Consider the following 15,501-nt stretch of genomic DNA (forward strand, 5'->3'; position numbering starts at 1 on the left):
AATGTTTACAAACCTCCATTACTGATTTGAATTTCCGACGTTTTTCGACCAAGCGATTATGTAAGTCGTCAGCCTCAATTCTCTTCCGTAGGGTATTTATAGAGTATCACCTTACAGCCTGTGTTATCAAGCAACACGTGATGACCGATGTTGCTTATATGAAAATAAATTGATCCAACATCCTGGGGAGAGACTAAGCAGTGGATGTTTTACATCTGGCATGTATATATATGACGGAAGCAAGAAAATGTGGTGTTTATGGATAGTTTCTCAATTTGCTTTAGGTACAGTTACTGAATATCTCTCTCTCTCTCTCTCTCTCTCTCTCTCATGTGGTATTTATGGATAGTTTCTCAATTTGCTTTAGGTACAGTGACTGAATCTCTCTCTCCCTCTCTCCCTCCATCTCTCTCCCTCCATCTCTCTCTCTCTCTCTCTCTCTCTCTCTCTCTCTCTCTCACACACACACACACACACACACACACACACACACACACAGATACGTGCACAAGGACGAGCTAGCTGCATATTATGTGTACCGGCCAGCATAAATGTGTTTGTGAGTTCAATGGTGGGATATGGAAATATTCATGTGGCTATAAGTTGATGCTTGCTTCCGTTTTAATAGTGATTTTCTTCAGGAAGGACTCTTTATTGTTTTCTTTTATAACAAACAACGTCCTAACATATAATCACATATTCTACATGTAACTTTGCATTAATACCAGCAACAACACTAGTTGTCACCTCCTAAACCACCATCACCACTACTACTGCCATTGCTACCAAAAAAAAATGAAAAAATGTACGTGTACTTTAAAACAAGCTTTGTGTGACAACAACTGATAATATGAACAGCAACACGAATGGTGTAAACTAAAAAATATAAACGCTGATGATGATGCAGATTGTTGTAATTAGTATTAGTATTATTATTAAAACTGCACATTCTTATTAATTATATTATAAAGTTTAAAATCGATACGATTACAATGTTTGAACAATAAAGAATAAGAATGTGTATTTTACACTTAAAGTGGTGTACTATATATATATATATATATATATATATATATATATATATATATATATATACAGGGCCGGCGCTACCATATAGGTAAACTAGGCAGCCGCCTAGGGCGCTGATTTCAGGGGGCGCATTTTTTAAAAAAAAATGTGTTGTTTATAAATTTTGAAATTTATATTTTCCGGGGGGGGGGGCCTGAATCTAACCTTGCCTAGGGCGCCAGATAGTCTGACTGGGTCTGGCGCCGGCCCTGTGTGTGTGTATATATATATATATATATATATATATATATATATATATATATATATATATATACACTCTACACAATACATACTGGCTTGATGTTTTGATTGCTAGATAAATGGATGCAAGACAGTTTAAAAGCCTTGTTAAAATCCTGTTAAATTGCTACCACTACCACTACTGGTCTGTAATCCTGTTGACATGCATGATTTTACCTTGTTGGCTTTTTCCATCATGTTTTATGTACGAGTGACATGTATACCGATATGCTAGTACACTGGTAAGTTAACTATCTGTGCAGACTAACGAATAATATTGGTTACTTCCGGGTCATATATTGAAGGTATTTAAACTCAGAAAATCTTTAGCTGGAGCTATTTGCTATCTCCCACATTAAGTGCAGGCTACATTCTATAGACATAATGCAGTGTACATTGTCCTTACTGCGATATGACGACCGTAAATTCAAGTATCAGCAAGTGGGTTATGAGTGGGTTCTTTTCGGAAGTCACATCCATGCTTGAATATATCAATTCATGCCCGAGATCTGTAGGAATGTGCCCGCAGCCACTGTACAGAAGACTTGGCACGTTAAAGTATTGATCTGATAAGGGGTTTAACATCTGCACATTAAAGACTAGTAAGTACCACGGCCATTGTTGTGAACAGTTTTGCCATAAATTAATCCGCAGACCTAACAAAAAGTATCAGACGCCTTTGTAACGCCTTTTACTTCGCCGTGTTTTTATACTTCTTCACATTAATCGCAAAAATTTTTTTAAAAAAATGTTGTTTCGAAAAGTCATTGAGGTCCAATAAATAAAATAAAATATAAATAGACCAATCCAAGAATGCGCAACTCATTTGTTTTTCGTAGCCGCCCCCCCCCCCCCCACCAGATAAAAACCCATCAAAACGAATACATTAAAAAACATTAATCTTATCCTTAAAATTGTTTTATTCCAACTGTGTCTTTGTTTTAATCTGTTATACGGTATGTCCATTAGTACTATTAATAAGCGATTTTTAAAAAAAATTAGTTTTTACAATTCTTTTGTTGTTGAGGACTCTGGCCTATTCGTAAGTACTACCCCCGCGCAAGGTGAAAGCGACAAGAAAATAAGGGTCGCGAATAGCGATCTTTTTTTTTTTTTGACATCTGCTTATTATTACGTTCACTACGTATTTTCATTCGTTTCAGCTTTTTTTAATGCCGCCAGAACGTTTCCGCCCCGTACAATATTCCGCCATATGCTTTGCCTGGTGGCAGAAATATGTCACTTAATTCTAGCTAAGCCACAAACATATGGGTGAAAATATGAGTGTTTGTGACTGAACTGAATAACTCACATTAATTCCACTCTCGATTCTTATAGTTATAAATTGTTCGTTAAATTTCTTGACTTTCCTCCTCCTCTGTTTTTATGTCTCTGTAGCGTTACACCTGTAATACCAGAGAAAAAATTGGTTTTCGAAAGAATGCGGTTTATATAGGAAGTTTTGACTAATTATTTGAAGGAATTTTCCCCTTCCTCTTTACTTATAATTTTGCTTGTTCTATCTTCAGCTTTGGTCCATTACGTTTTGTGCATGGCATTATAATCGGAAGCATGTATATTCTTAAATGATTTTTAGTTAGTCATTGACTTTGTTTTACCATATAGTTTTAACCGGCAATATAAAACAATAACGTATCTGATGAGTCACTATACGTTTAAATGACATATAAGGTCATGGTATTGATGATGAGACAGTATACTGTAAACGATCAATAATTTTCCCTTTTATCGCTAAGCTTTCCTTGATGCAGTACATGTACTCCTGGGCTGTCCTTTCTTCAGCGTACAGCTTTATCCACCACGTGCAAATAATTTCATCTTAAGCTGGAGTAGGAAATTTGAGAAGTGTAGATAAGCCCCATATTCGCGCAAATTCACCACACAAAATTAATACCGACCTTCTTTTTTTATAAAGAGGATGACAATCCATTTGAAATTATATAACCTATTTATCTATCTTCCTTGTGCAGCATGCAGAAAATCTGATGAAATATGGCGTCACCAGTTTACCCTCTTGCTAAATATGAACGTCACTATTGTATACTCGTACACTGCCAATGCGTGATTGTATCAGTTCAGAGCCATTCCGAGATTATTTTGACATCCTCGAACACTTTTATGACTGTTTCTGTCTGCATTTGAATGCAAAGATAATTGTTTTCTTTGTTCACGTGGAAAGCTTATCGTTGTTTTTAAGATTTGTGGATATTTTAAAAATGGAGCAATGTTAATTCTCAATTATACAAAACTTGTAAAATTCTACTTCCGTCGATAACAGTTTGAATTTGAAGGAACTCAACAAAAAAATTACTTCAGAGAAACTACATCCAAAAATGAAAGTGAACAATAAAATTATTAGAACTAGCAAGAAAATGTGAAGTCCTAAAATATCTATCGATAAAGGGTGCGGTAGGGATGCACGTCATAAGTTATACTACTACTACTACTACTACTACTACTACTTCTCACCTCTTTGTGCGTGGGTTTCGAGTTTCGGATTCGGCCAATGTGGGTATGTGAGAAAGCTTGCCAGTAGCTTCTCGAGGGTCGGTGGTTCTTTCCGGGAATTTTCCTGGGTTCTTCCTCCACCATTAATACTGGCCGCCATGTATATCCTATCGTGTGCTGAAAAATGGCGTTAAATTCTACAACAACAACAACAACAACTAGTAATACTACTAATGCTACTATTACCCCTACTATGCATCGATTTGCATACTACAATGAGTGTATAATAGCACTGGTAAACAGTGATCATATATTTTACAATTAATTAACATTTTCGACCTTCGTTACTTGATTTAGGAGGCTATCGTCAATATTTACTTCATTCAAAACAGCATCATGAATCATCATTTTGGACATCTGCCATGTATTATCTCCATAGTAAGCACTGTTGTCTCGTGCTTTTTGCCACCACGTACACATTCCAGTTATTTGTACGGTCTGTTTTCCTACTGATTTGATACATGGAAGTGGAAATAGTAATATTAGTTAAATATATATTACAATATGAAGATAATATGAGAACCAATCTGTCTGAATTTGTAGTATGAAGATCGTATGAGAACCGATCTGTCTGAATTTGTGGTATCAAGATAATCTGAGAACCGATCTGTCTGAATTTGTGGTATCAGATAATCTGAGAACAGAACGCAGTCTGAATTTGTAGTTTGAAGATAATATTAGAATCGATCTCTGTATAAATATCATTTTAGTACCGCTACATTGGCATAAGTGATTACAACGTCCGCCTCCGATGGGAACATTCGTGGGTTCCATTCCTGGTCGAGTTATAGCAAAATGGTAGTAGCAGCTGTCTTGCTCGGCGCTCAGCATTAAGAAGTTAGTGTTAGGACTGGCCAGGGCCTGGTGTCAGGATAATGTGACTGGATGAGACATGATACTACATGTCTGCGGCATGATGCCACAGTGCGATCTCTATAAACTACCACACTGCAGAGATCGTAGCGATATGATCGAAACGCACACACACACACACACACACACATTTAGTCAGGCTCAGCCACAGGCGGCAAAGGGAATATGTAAACTCGTCCGTCTGTCTCGACTTTGTTAAATTTGGCGTTTAGTTCAGTTTCTCTTTCACATTTGGCTGCAGTTTCGTACAACTTAATAAAGTGGATAAGTCTTTGGGAGGAAAACTACCTCCCACAAATATTTTGTTACGCTTGAGTGAGATTTTTTTTAATTATTTAATTATTACGTTAGTCATTTTCTTTCGCATTGTTGGCTGCCGAGTCACGCAACTTCGAATGGGGATGTGTCTAATGAGTATTTTAGCGACCAATCAAACTTTGGCCACATTCATTTATATTGTCTTCCTTTGTTAACGAGGTCACATTAGCGTTTATTTTATTTTGCCATACAAAGTGAATGTCTTGTTGATCACAATAGTTTCCTGTTGCATACAAGAAGTGGTAAAGACTTGTTATTGGTGGCGATCTTGAGCCAGAAATGACCCCGAAGGTTCAGTGGGGGAATTAACTGAGTATGACCCCATATTGGCAATGGGAATTTAATATTAAGTAATAGGATGAACATTAGATGACCCTCGATGGACGAAGGGGATTTAATATCATCCTGAAAATATGACTATGGTAGTAAGAGGGAACGGAATATTATAAATTGCGTTTACCATTAGTATGGATATTTGCCTCCATGCGGCACCGTAACATGGAAAACAACCTTAAGTTTATTACAGTGGGCCAATATATGAACACAGGGGAAGTTAAGGTTAATGTGACTATCTGCCGACAGGGGATAAAGTTAACAAGGGCAATTAGGTTAATATTGTGGGTCAATATGTATGGGAAATGGGAATTTAAGATTAACCCATAAGACACACATTAGTATGGCTCAATGCCGACATCGAGAATGTAACATTAGTTCATAGGATTAACATTAGTTCCGTACTATGCCTACAAGAGGAATTTAACATTTGTCCATAGGATTAACATTAAGTATTACACTATGCCGACAAGGGGAATTTAAGTATTACGCTATGCCGACAAGGGGAATTTAACATTTGTCCATAGGATTAACATTAAGTATTACACTATGCCGACAAAAGGAATTTAACATTTGTCCATATGATTAACATTAAGTATTACACTATGCCGACAAAGGGAATTTAACATTTGTCCATATGATTAACATTAAGTATTACACTATGCCGACAAAGGGAATTTAACATTTGTCTATAGGATTAACATTAAGTATTACACTATGCCGACAAGGGGAATTTAACATTTGTCCATAGGATTGACATTAAGTATTACACTATGCCGACAAGGGGAATTTAAGTATTACACTATGCCGACAAGGGGAATTTAACATTAGTCCATAGGATTAACATTAAGTATTACACTATGCCGACAAATGGAATTTAACATTTGTCCATAGGATTTACGTTAAGTATTACACTATGCCGACAAGGGAAATTTAATTAATACACTATGCCGACAAGGGAAATTTAATTAATACATTATGCCGACAAGGGGAATTTAACATTTGTCCATAGGATTGACATTAAGTATTACACTATGCCGACAAGGGGAATTTAACATTTGTCCATAGGATTGACATTAATTATTACAATATGCCGACAAGAGGAATTTAGCATTTGTCCATAGGATTGACATTAAGTATTACACTATGCCGACAAGGGGAATTTAACATTTGTCCATAGGATTAACATTAAGTATTACACTATGCCGAAGGGGAGTTTAACATTTGTCCATAGGATTGACATTAAGTATTAAACTATGCCGACAAGGGGAATTTAAGTATTACACTATGCCGACAAAGGGAATTTAACATTTGTCCATAGGATTAACATTAAGTATTACACTATGCCGACAAGGGGAATTTAACATTTGTCCATAGGATTGACATTAAGTATTAAACTATGCCGGCAAGGGGAATTTAAGTATTACACTATGCCGACAAGAGGAATTTAACATTTGTCCATAGGATTGACATTAAGTATTACACTATGCCGACAAGGGGAATTTAACATTTGTCCATAGGATTAACATTAAGTATTACACTATGCCGAAGGGGAGTTTAACATTTGTTCATAGGATTGACATTAAGTATTAAACTATGCCGACAAGGGGAATTTAAGTATTACACTATGCCGACAAGGGGAATTTAACATTTGTCCATAGGATTAACATTATGTATTACACTATGCCGACAAAGGGAATTTAACATTTGTCCATATGATTAACATTAAGTATTACACTATGCCGACAAAGGGAATTTAACATTTGTCCATAGGATTAACATTAAGTATTACACTATGCTGACAAGGGGAATTTAACATTTGTCCATAGGATTAACATTAAGTATTACACTATGCCGACAAGGGGAATTTAACATTTGTCCATAGGATTGCCATTAAGTATTAAACTATGCCGACAAGGGGAATTTAACATTTGTCCATAGGATTGCCATTAAGTATTACACTATGCCGACAAGGGAAATTTAACATTTGTCCATAGGATTAACATTAAGTATTACACTATGCCGACAAGGCGTATCTAAGACTATACCATAATATTTATATTAGTATGCCTCAATGCCAACAAGGTGAATTTAATAAACTCATTTGGTAGGGTATTAGGGTACGTAATATTAAGTGATCCTTACAAACAAGCAAAGTTTTCTTAAATTATCTAAAAACAATTTACATTTTCATGTCAATCGCATATCCAATGTCAGTGCTGCATGAGTGTTGTTTGTTTCTTCACTTCGTTACAAGTGTACTGGTTTCATTATGTTGCCCTGGATTGTATACGCTGACTAGCCTATTATATAATGTTGCGTCGATAAACAACTACAAAAAGTGTGTTTCGAAATATCCAAAGTCAGTACTATATTACGTAAATTTGGTTTACTTTGTTACAAATGTACTCTCGCTGGGAGTGAAAAAGACAGCGAGACTTTGCTACACCGTCAAACATGGTCTGAGTTTGATGTAAGATACAGTTTTCGTGTACTTTAACTGTGTTTCATTTATATTAGCCTCTCCCCTCAGGATTTCACCAATAAACATCTGTAAAACTTAATAGCTGACCACTACATAGTTGCCACACACACACACACACACACACACACACACACACAACAAATTGTGCGGGCGCCCTTGATATTTTGTGAAAACAGTAACAACAAAATAAACATAAAAATGTGTTTCGCTATCTCAATTGGCTTTGCTACTTGACTGACTGATCGACAGAGTAAACCATCTGAGGTCGTCACTTGCTACAAATGTACTGGGGTGCAACCTTAGGGCGAGAAAATGATAAGCAACGGTTCATATTGCCCACACAATCAATGGCTTTATTAAAAAGGTTTTCTACATTAGTCTTTTGAACTTGGAGGATTATGGAAGCCTATTGAATTTTATCATTACGGATATCAGAATGAAAGCTTATAGCAATTTAACATGTTGAGCTGGCATAGACCTCTGTAAGAATTTAATATGTCAAATTGATGCTCTCCTATAGGAATCAAACATCGATGAGCGCTAAAGGCTTCTATATATATGCATCAAACAAACTGAAGAGAAGAACAAACACACCCTTAATGACAGTGGCTTCGTTTTACAATCCAAGGATAAATAAAATATAAGATCAGGTCTCGTGTGTGTGCGAGAGAGAGAGAGAGAGAGAGAGAGAGAGAGAGAGATTTGTGTGTTTTGGATAACAGGAAGCAACCTAATTGTTCTGCAGGGCACACTTTGATATAAAATAAAGTTTCCATGTACTTTAAGGCAGTAACATATTTGTAGGCAGTTCTAATGTTGGTAAATGGGATTGTGAGACATTGATACACCATATAGCAAGCCCAGTATGTGGCATAAGATAATTTTTGGTTCTTTATGATGTTAGCATTTTCTGTTTTTACACGCATTAATCTGGAACCTTATTACAGCACACTACCTGCCAGGTGATTCTACACAGGGTAGATAGAGAACTGGATTGATAGTTAAAACAGACAACATCAATAATGAGTACATACTGTATGTATATTGTTTAACAATTCACAGGCAAAAAATATTATTGATGTTTTTGATGCCTGGTTTTCAAGCTATGAATGAATCAATACTGGACATTTGTGTGCTCGTTACTGTTACTATCATTTCCCATTGTTTTCATCTATTGTGGTTATCCCAGTTACATACGAAAAACATTAAAAGAAGAACAGTTCGCATTTACTAGCATTACTAAGGTCCAGTGAAATTTCTACTTAGAAGAATCTCGATTTTTTTTAAGTGCGTACTTTGGCATTATAAACTCATAAATTTCCCAGGCTTTCATTTCTTCATTTCATGAAAGCAATATTCTGAATACTTTCGATTACAAAATTGTAAATTCGCAACATTACGGTGAGAATGTAAGGTCAGTATAACAAAGAATGCCGTAGCGTTGATAAAATAATCGGCGAGGGAAGAAAAAGAAGAGCAACAAAAACCCTTCAGGAAGTCAGTCTGAGTTTTCCTTGAAGTATTATAAAGGTAAAACTTAACAATATCGCAGCCAAAATCTGAAGCATCAATTTATTTTCATTTTACATGACTAGATTCACTCACCATTTCAAGAAGAAAAAACTAATCTAAACAAAATTATTGATTTGAATATGATTACTACTACAAAATATATAGAAGCGTCGTTGCATACGGATTATCCATTTTGGCTCGTTTTACTAATGTATTTGCTATTTAAATATTTTGTCCACAAACCAGGCAAGAAACTTGCCCATCACTTTTGTCGGACATTATTTTCCAATAGATATGGAATAACCCTATTGGATACAGTACGAATCTCTGTGTATGTCTGTTTGTGTATGTCTGTCTATCTTTCGTTATGTCTGTCTGTTTGTGTCTGTCTGTCCGTATGTATGTATGTCGTTCTGTCTGTCTGTCCGTCTGTCTGTTTGTATCTGTCTGTCTCTTTCTGTCTCTGTCTCTGTCTCTCTCTCTCTCTCTGTCTCTGCCTCTCTCTGTCTCTCTTTCTCTCTCTCTCTCTCTCTCTCTCTCTCTCTCTCTCTCTCTCAACACTCATTAGTTTTAAGGAGAGGGTCAAAGGTGTAATGATGTGAGATCCCCACTCCTTAGGGTGATCTGGTCATCGTTAACTTGAAGATGATCGACCAAAGTGTTATTGTCCGGATCGGGTAAACAATAAAACAAAATATGAAATTAATGGATGGAATAACTGAAAGATGAGCAGAGATATAGAATAGAACAAAACGAGCCACAATGTCTACAATATAACAATTTAATCAATTGCATAAACAATTTTAAATTGAACATGACATTTGAATGATTCACTTTCAGTAGTATATGGGGTGAGATTAGCGACAATGGGAATTAGCATTACAGACCCCCCTCCCCCGGGTAAGATTAGCGACAATGGAAATTTAAAATTAACGACCCTGGGTAAGATTAGCGACAATGGAAATTTAACATGGGCAAAAAACCCTGGGTAAGATTAGCGACAATGGAATTTAACATTGGCAGAAAAAGACGTTTGGGTCTGTCTAGGGACAAGGGGAATTGAACATGGGGAATAGAGTTTGGGTCTGTCTAGGGGCAAGGGGAATTGAACATGGGAATAGAGTTTGGGCTTGTCTAGGGACAATGGGAATTGAACATGGGAATAAAGTTTGGGCTTGTCTAGGGACAATGGGAATTGAACATGGGGAATAGAGTTTGGGTTTGTCTAGGGACAAAGGGAATTGAACATGTTAGAAAAAACTACTTTAGGGACAAGGGGAATTGAACATGGGATTTTTTTTTTAAAAAAAATTTTAAAAAAGGGGTAGGCAATGGAAAGTCAATCTCTTTTCGAGAAATGTGGGTGGCCCTGAAAAGGGCCTTTGGTTTCATGTTAATATTAACATAGACGGCATCTGTCACATCTTCTTCTTCTTAAACTCCTTCTAACTGCAGGTCCATACACAAGTACCCTCTTGAGGCATCCTTGTCTTTCTATGTAAACTCTTCTCATCCATAGACTAGTATCTGTCCTATCGACAACAGTCCACTTGGACTGGACATACATGGGTATGTCCGTCCTGAACATCATTGTTGACACAAGGGTGGAAGATTGAACGTCGGTCCACATCTTGAGGCTCCGAGAACAGGTGAGTGATTGCACTGAACTGCGCTTATTTATAGGGAGAGGAAGGATTGAAACGGATTGAGTTCATTGACCAATCCAAACACGCGTAACAAAATTCAGTCAGCCCGCATCCAATCCGAAGAGAGCAGTCTGTGACGTCACGTAGTCTATATAGATTCGCTAGCGCCTGTGTGCGTCAATCTATGCGAGAGTGATTCAACATGACGGAAACTCAGAAAACGATTCACTGGGGTGCACCAGCAGTGGAGACCGCCCAAGGGAACCCGGACTTACTTTCAGAAGAGGTACATTGGGATTTTGTGGATTTTCTTACCTCGCAAGAATTTGTTCCGGAACCTTCGTCTCATTCTTCATTACCGCAAGTGGAGAATTTTAGACAGAGACAGAAAGAAGAATTGGAGAAATTTATGCAACGACAAAAGGAAGCGGAACAAGCTTTTCTCCTACAGCAACAGCAACAGCAACAAGAAGAGGTAAGAAAAAAAAAACAATAAGAAGAAGTAGTAGCAAAGAAACAAGAGGGTGAAAATCAAACGGCCACGGTACTGTTGGACATTTTAGCGGAGTTAAGAAGTCTGAAACAAATGTATCAGACTTCTTTATCACGACCGAAGAGAATACGACCTTCCCGAGCTAAACACGCCAACCCTGTGACTAAGCCTATCGTACCACCCTTAGTGATTTCAACCCAATCATCATCATCAGAAGTAGGCCTCGGCCGTGGCAAAGGCTTAAGGCAGTTAAAGTTGATTGCTTAAACTCACCCCTACACCAAAAAAGGCCCTTTTCAGGGCCACCCACTTCTCTCGAAAAGAGATAGCCTTTCAATTTGCCAATAACTCAAAAATCAACAAAAAAAACATTTTTCCCTTATAGTACGTGTCTGTGTATGAGTGCGTGAGTGTAGCTTCTTATTTAAAATCAAAACTCAAAGACACTTACCTTATATAATTAATGTATTCTTTTCTCCATAGTTACAATCCAATTCACAGTTCACAAGAGAACACTATAAATTACATTCACTTCTTCTGTTTCTTTTTTTTACTCTCTCTTTTTTTTCAATTTCTTCACCGTCACAGTCTTTTCCTCATCCTCCTCCTCACTTTCTTCCCTTCTTCTTTTCTTCTCCTGTTTCTTTTTCTTCACCTGGCTGCTTTCTTCCTCTGAAGAATCTCTCTCTTCTTCTGAAGAATCCCTCTTTTCTTCTGACTCCTCTTGTTTCTTTTTTGGGCAATCTGGAGACCAATGTCCTTTTTCTTGACAATAATAACAGGTATCTTGACTTTTGTCTTTTCTAGCCCCTGTTTTTTTTTCTTTTTTGACGGTCTGGACACTCTGAAGACCAATGCCCTTTCTTCTGACAGATATAGCAAGTATCTTGACTTTTATCTCGAAAGGAAGGAGAGCAGTCCGTCGGCTGGTCTGAAGAGAATTTTCTAATGACCCCTCGCAAAGCTCTGATGAAACGTTCCATCTGGGTAGTCTCTTCCATCGTTGTGCTCGGTTTGAGAGTGAAACGAATAGTGAAAGGACAAGACACACACCCTTTTTATATACGCTGGTTTGCCATGACTATAAATTAGTCTGTGGTGTTTAAACTTTAGTCATTTGACGTTTTGCACTCAAGATGAAACGATCCTATTCATTCGAAAAGAAAGAAGAAGAAGAAAGTAAGAGGCAGAAACGTGATCTATCGCCTCGTACCAGAGCTGAAGTCTTGGCACAAATTCATGCCAGTGATTTTGAAGAGGACATGAGTGAACCAGAATCTGAACCCTCTAAACAAAGTTCACCACCCTTAGTCAAGCCTGAAAAGTACTATTCCATTCGAGAGACGGAAAAGCGCTCCTCTAGAAAATTTAGAACCACGACTTACACCTACACAGTGAAGTTTAAAGATTTCAAGTCCGACGTACCATTGGAGAAAGCAGAAGGGTTTATCACCGAGATGTGGGATTCTTTCCTCACCGCACTCAAGCGACAATGTCAACCCAAAGAAGACGATCGCTTGACCCTATCCATAGATCACGACAGCTTGAAATCCCTTGTTTGGATCGAGTTTAGCAGACCCGCAAAACTAACCCCTTCCAAAGTCATGGACAAGATTCAACACGTACGACAATCTAATGATCAGTTTGACATCACCGATGGAAAAGCCACACTGAAAATGGCCCACGTCTCTCCTCCTCAAGGGACCGGACAACGCAATAAGGTGTTATTGGTGAACGACCTTCGCAGCACCAAAAAGAGTCTCGTCCAAATTCACAATTCTCAAAACCAGATGTGTTTAGCCCGAGCCATCGTGGTGGGACGAACCTATGCCAACAAGAACGACACGGTAGAATGGAAAAGAGCCTGGAAAACTATTCAACGATCCGACCGAGCCAAACAACGAAACGAAGCAGAACTCCTGTTACAACAAGCCGGACTGTCCAAAGACACACCCTGTGGCATTCCTGAGATGCAAAAATTGCAAGATGTCCTAGCTCCATGCTACACCTTGAAAGTGCACCCTCAAGAAATGCGCGGACCTCTGTTGTTTCGAGGCCAAAACGTTAAGGACGGAAAATACATTCATGTCTATTATCACGATGACCATTTCGATACCATTACCACTATCACCGGATTCCTGGGATACAGTTATTACTGTGAGAAATGTGACTGTGGCTATAACAATCGAGAGCAACACAAACATTGCGGATGGAAATGCTCAGGATGTTTGGCCTCTCCACCCTGTCTGAGCGAAGGACAAGAAAGAGTACATTGTCCTGCTTGTCTGCGCACGTTTGTCAGCCCTGCCTGTTACCAACAACATCTGAAGACGTAAGGTTCACAGCAGAAATGTGCTTGTCAACTCCTGAGATTGTGCCCTACGTGTGGACAAGGCCTACGTACCAACAGTGCCAAGACACACGTATGTTCAGAGAAAAAAAAATGTCACATTTGTCACCACATCGTGGACTTGGAACATCAATGCTACGTGCAAAACTACCAACCCCCACCAGAGAAAGAGGATGGACACAAGAAGAAAGGTAATTTCATCTTTTTCGATTTCGAATGCATGCAAGAGACTGGCATTCACGTTCCTAATTTCTGCGTGGCTCATCGAGCGTGCGAGAAGTGCATTCAAGAACCTATCTTCAGTCATTGCCCTCACTGCAGCAAGATTCCTGGAGGACGGGAAAAAATCTTTCGAGGACCGAACACGTTAACCGATTTTGCCCAATGGGTCTTAGACCCCATCGACAAGACGTGGAGCCAAGAGGACATCGAACGTTACGGAGATTGTCATCATCATGCCACAGTGATGGCTCACAATTTCTCCGGATACGATGGACAGTTTCTTTTGAGGTATTATACGGAACAAGGCATCGAACGTCCTAAAGTCACTTTGAACGGAGCCAAAATCATTTTCATGCAAGTGGGACAAGTGCAGTTTAAAGATTCGATGAGTAACTTGGCCATGCCTTTGAGTCGAATGCCTAAAACGTTTGGAATGACAGAAATGGCTAAAGGGTACTTTCCACACTTTTTCAATACGGAAGCCAATCAACACGCCGTTCTACCCCATTTACCTGAGGCTCACTATTACGACCCGACAACATGCGTACCGAACAACGAGAAGTTTTCTACGCTTGGTACCAGGCTCACGCCTACGACCCTTTTGACTTTCAGGAAGAAATGTTAAAGTATTGTCGTTCCGACGTGGACATTTTACGGCGTTGCTGTGGAAAATTTCGAGAACTGTTCATGGAACACGGAGGGGTCGATCCTTTGAAAGAAGCTTGCATCATTGCCAAAGCGTGTTCCTTAGTGTATCGACAACGATTCATGCCTGAAAACACCGTGGCTGTCATCAGCCCTCAAACGACCCACTATGTCAAACGTCAGTACTCGGTCAAGGCCCTACTTTGGTTACATTACTTGTGCGACAAGGAAGACAAATGGATTCAGCATGCCCGCAACGGAGGAGGTGAAAAGACCATCGGAACGTATTCTGTCGATGGCTGGGACTTAGAAAACCCAAGATCGTGTACGAGTTTAACGGTTGCTTATTTCACGGATGTCCCCTCTGTTACCCTGATCGTAGCACTAAAAATCAGTTTTTACAACGGACCATGGAAGACTTGTACCAGGACACTTGTCAGCGACGCCTAAAGTTAGAACAGCAAGGATACCAAGTGGTGGAAATGTGGGAACACGAGTACGATCACCGTATGAAAACCGATCCTGAGTTTAAACGCCTCGTGGAAAGTTACAAGCTGATGGACCCCCTGAACCCGAGGGATAGTTTGTACGGAGGAAGGACCAATGCCACCTGTTTGCTGTACCAAGCCGACGAAGAAAAAGGAGAAGAAATCAAATACTTGGACGTGTGTTCGATGTATCCTTACGTGTGCAAATATTGTCACTTTCCTGCAGGGCACCCGTAATTGCTGACGGAACACATCGACCTGAAAAACATTCGACAATACGAAGGTTTGATCAAGTGCAC

General features: G+C 38.7%; 1 protein-coding gene across 1 annotated transcript in view; it reads left to right on the forward strand.

Moving 5' to 3' along the window:
- The first annotated feature begins 336 nt into the window (after positions 1-336).
- Positions 337-15,501, forward strand: part of LOC149769945 (integrin beta-1-A-like) — a 91,338-nt gene continuing 76,173 nt past the window's right edge. The window contains exon 1 of the mRNA XM_089949634.1: positions 337-367. The gene's annotated coding sequence lies outside the window, so the exon portion shown is untranslated. The remainder of the gene's footprint in view (positions 368-15,501) is intronic.

Source organism: Sinohyriopsis cumingii, unplaced genomic scaffold (genome assembly GCF_028554795.1).
Source record: "Sinohyriopsis cumingii isolate HCF-2022 unplaced genomic scaffold, ASM2855479v2 utg002966l, whole genome shotgun sequence".
Lineage (NCBI taxonomy): Eukaryota > Metazoa > Mollusca > Bivalvia > Unionida > Unionidae > Sinohyriopsis > Sinohyriopsis cumingii.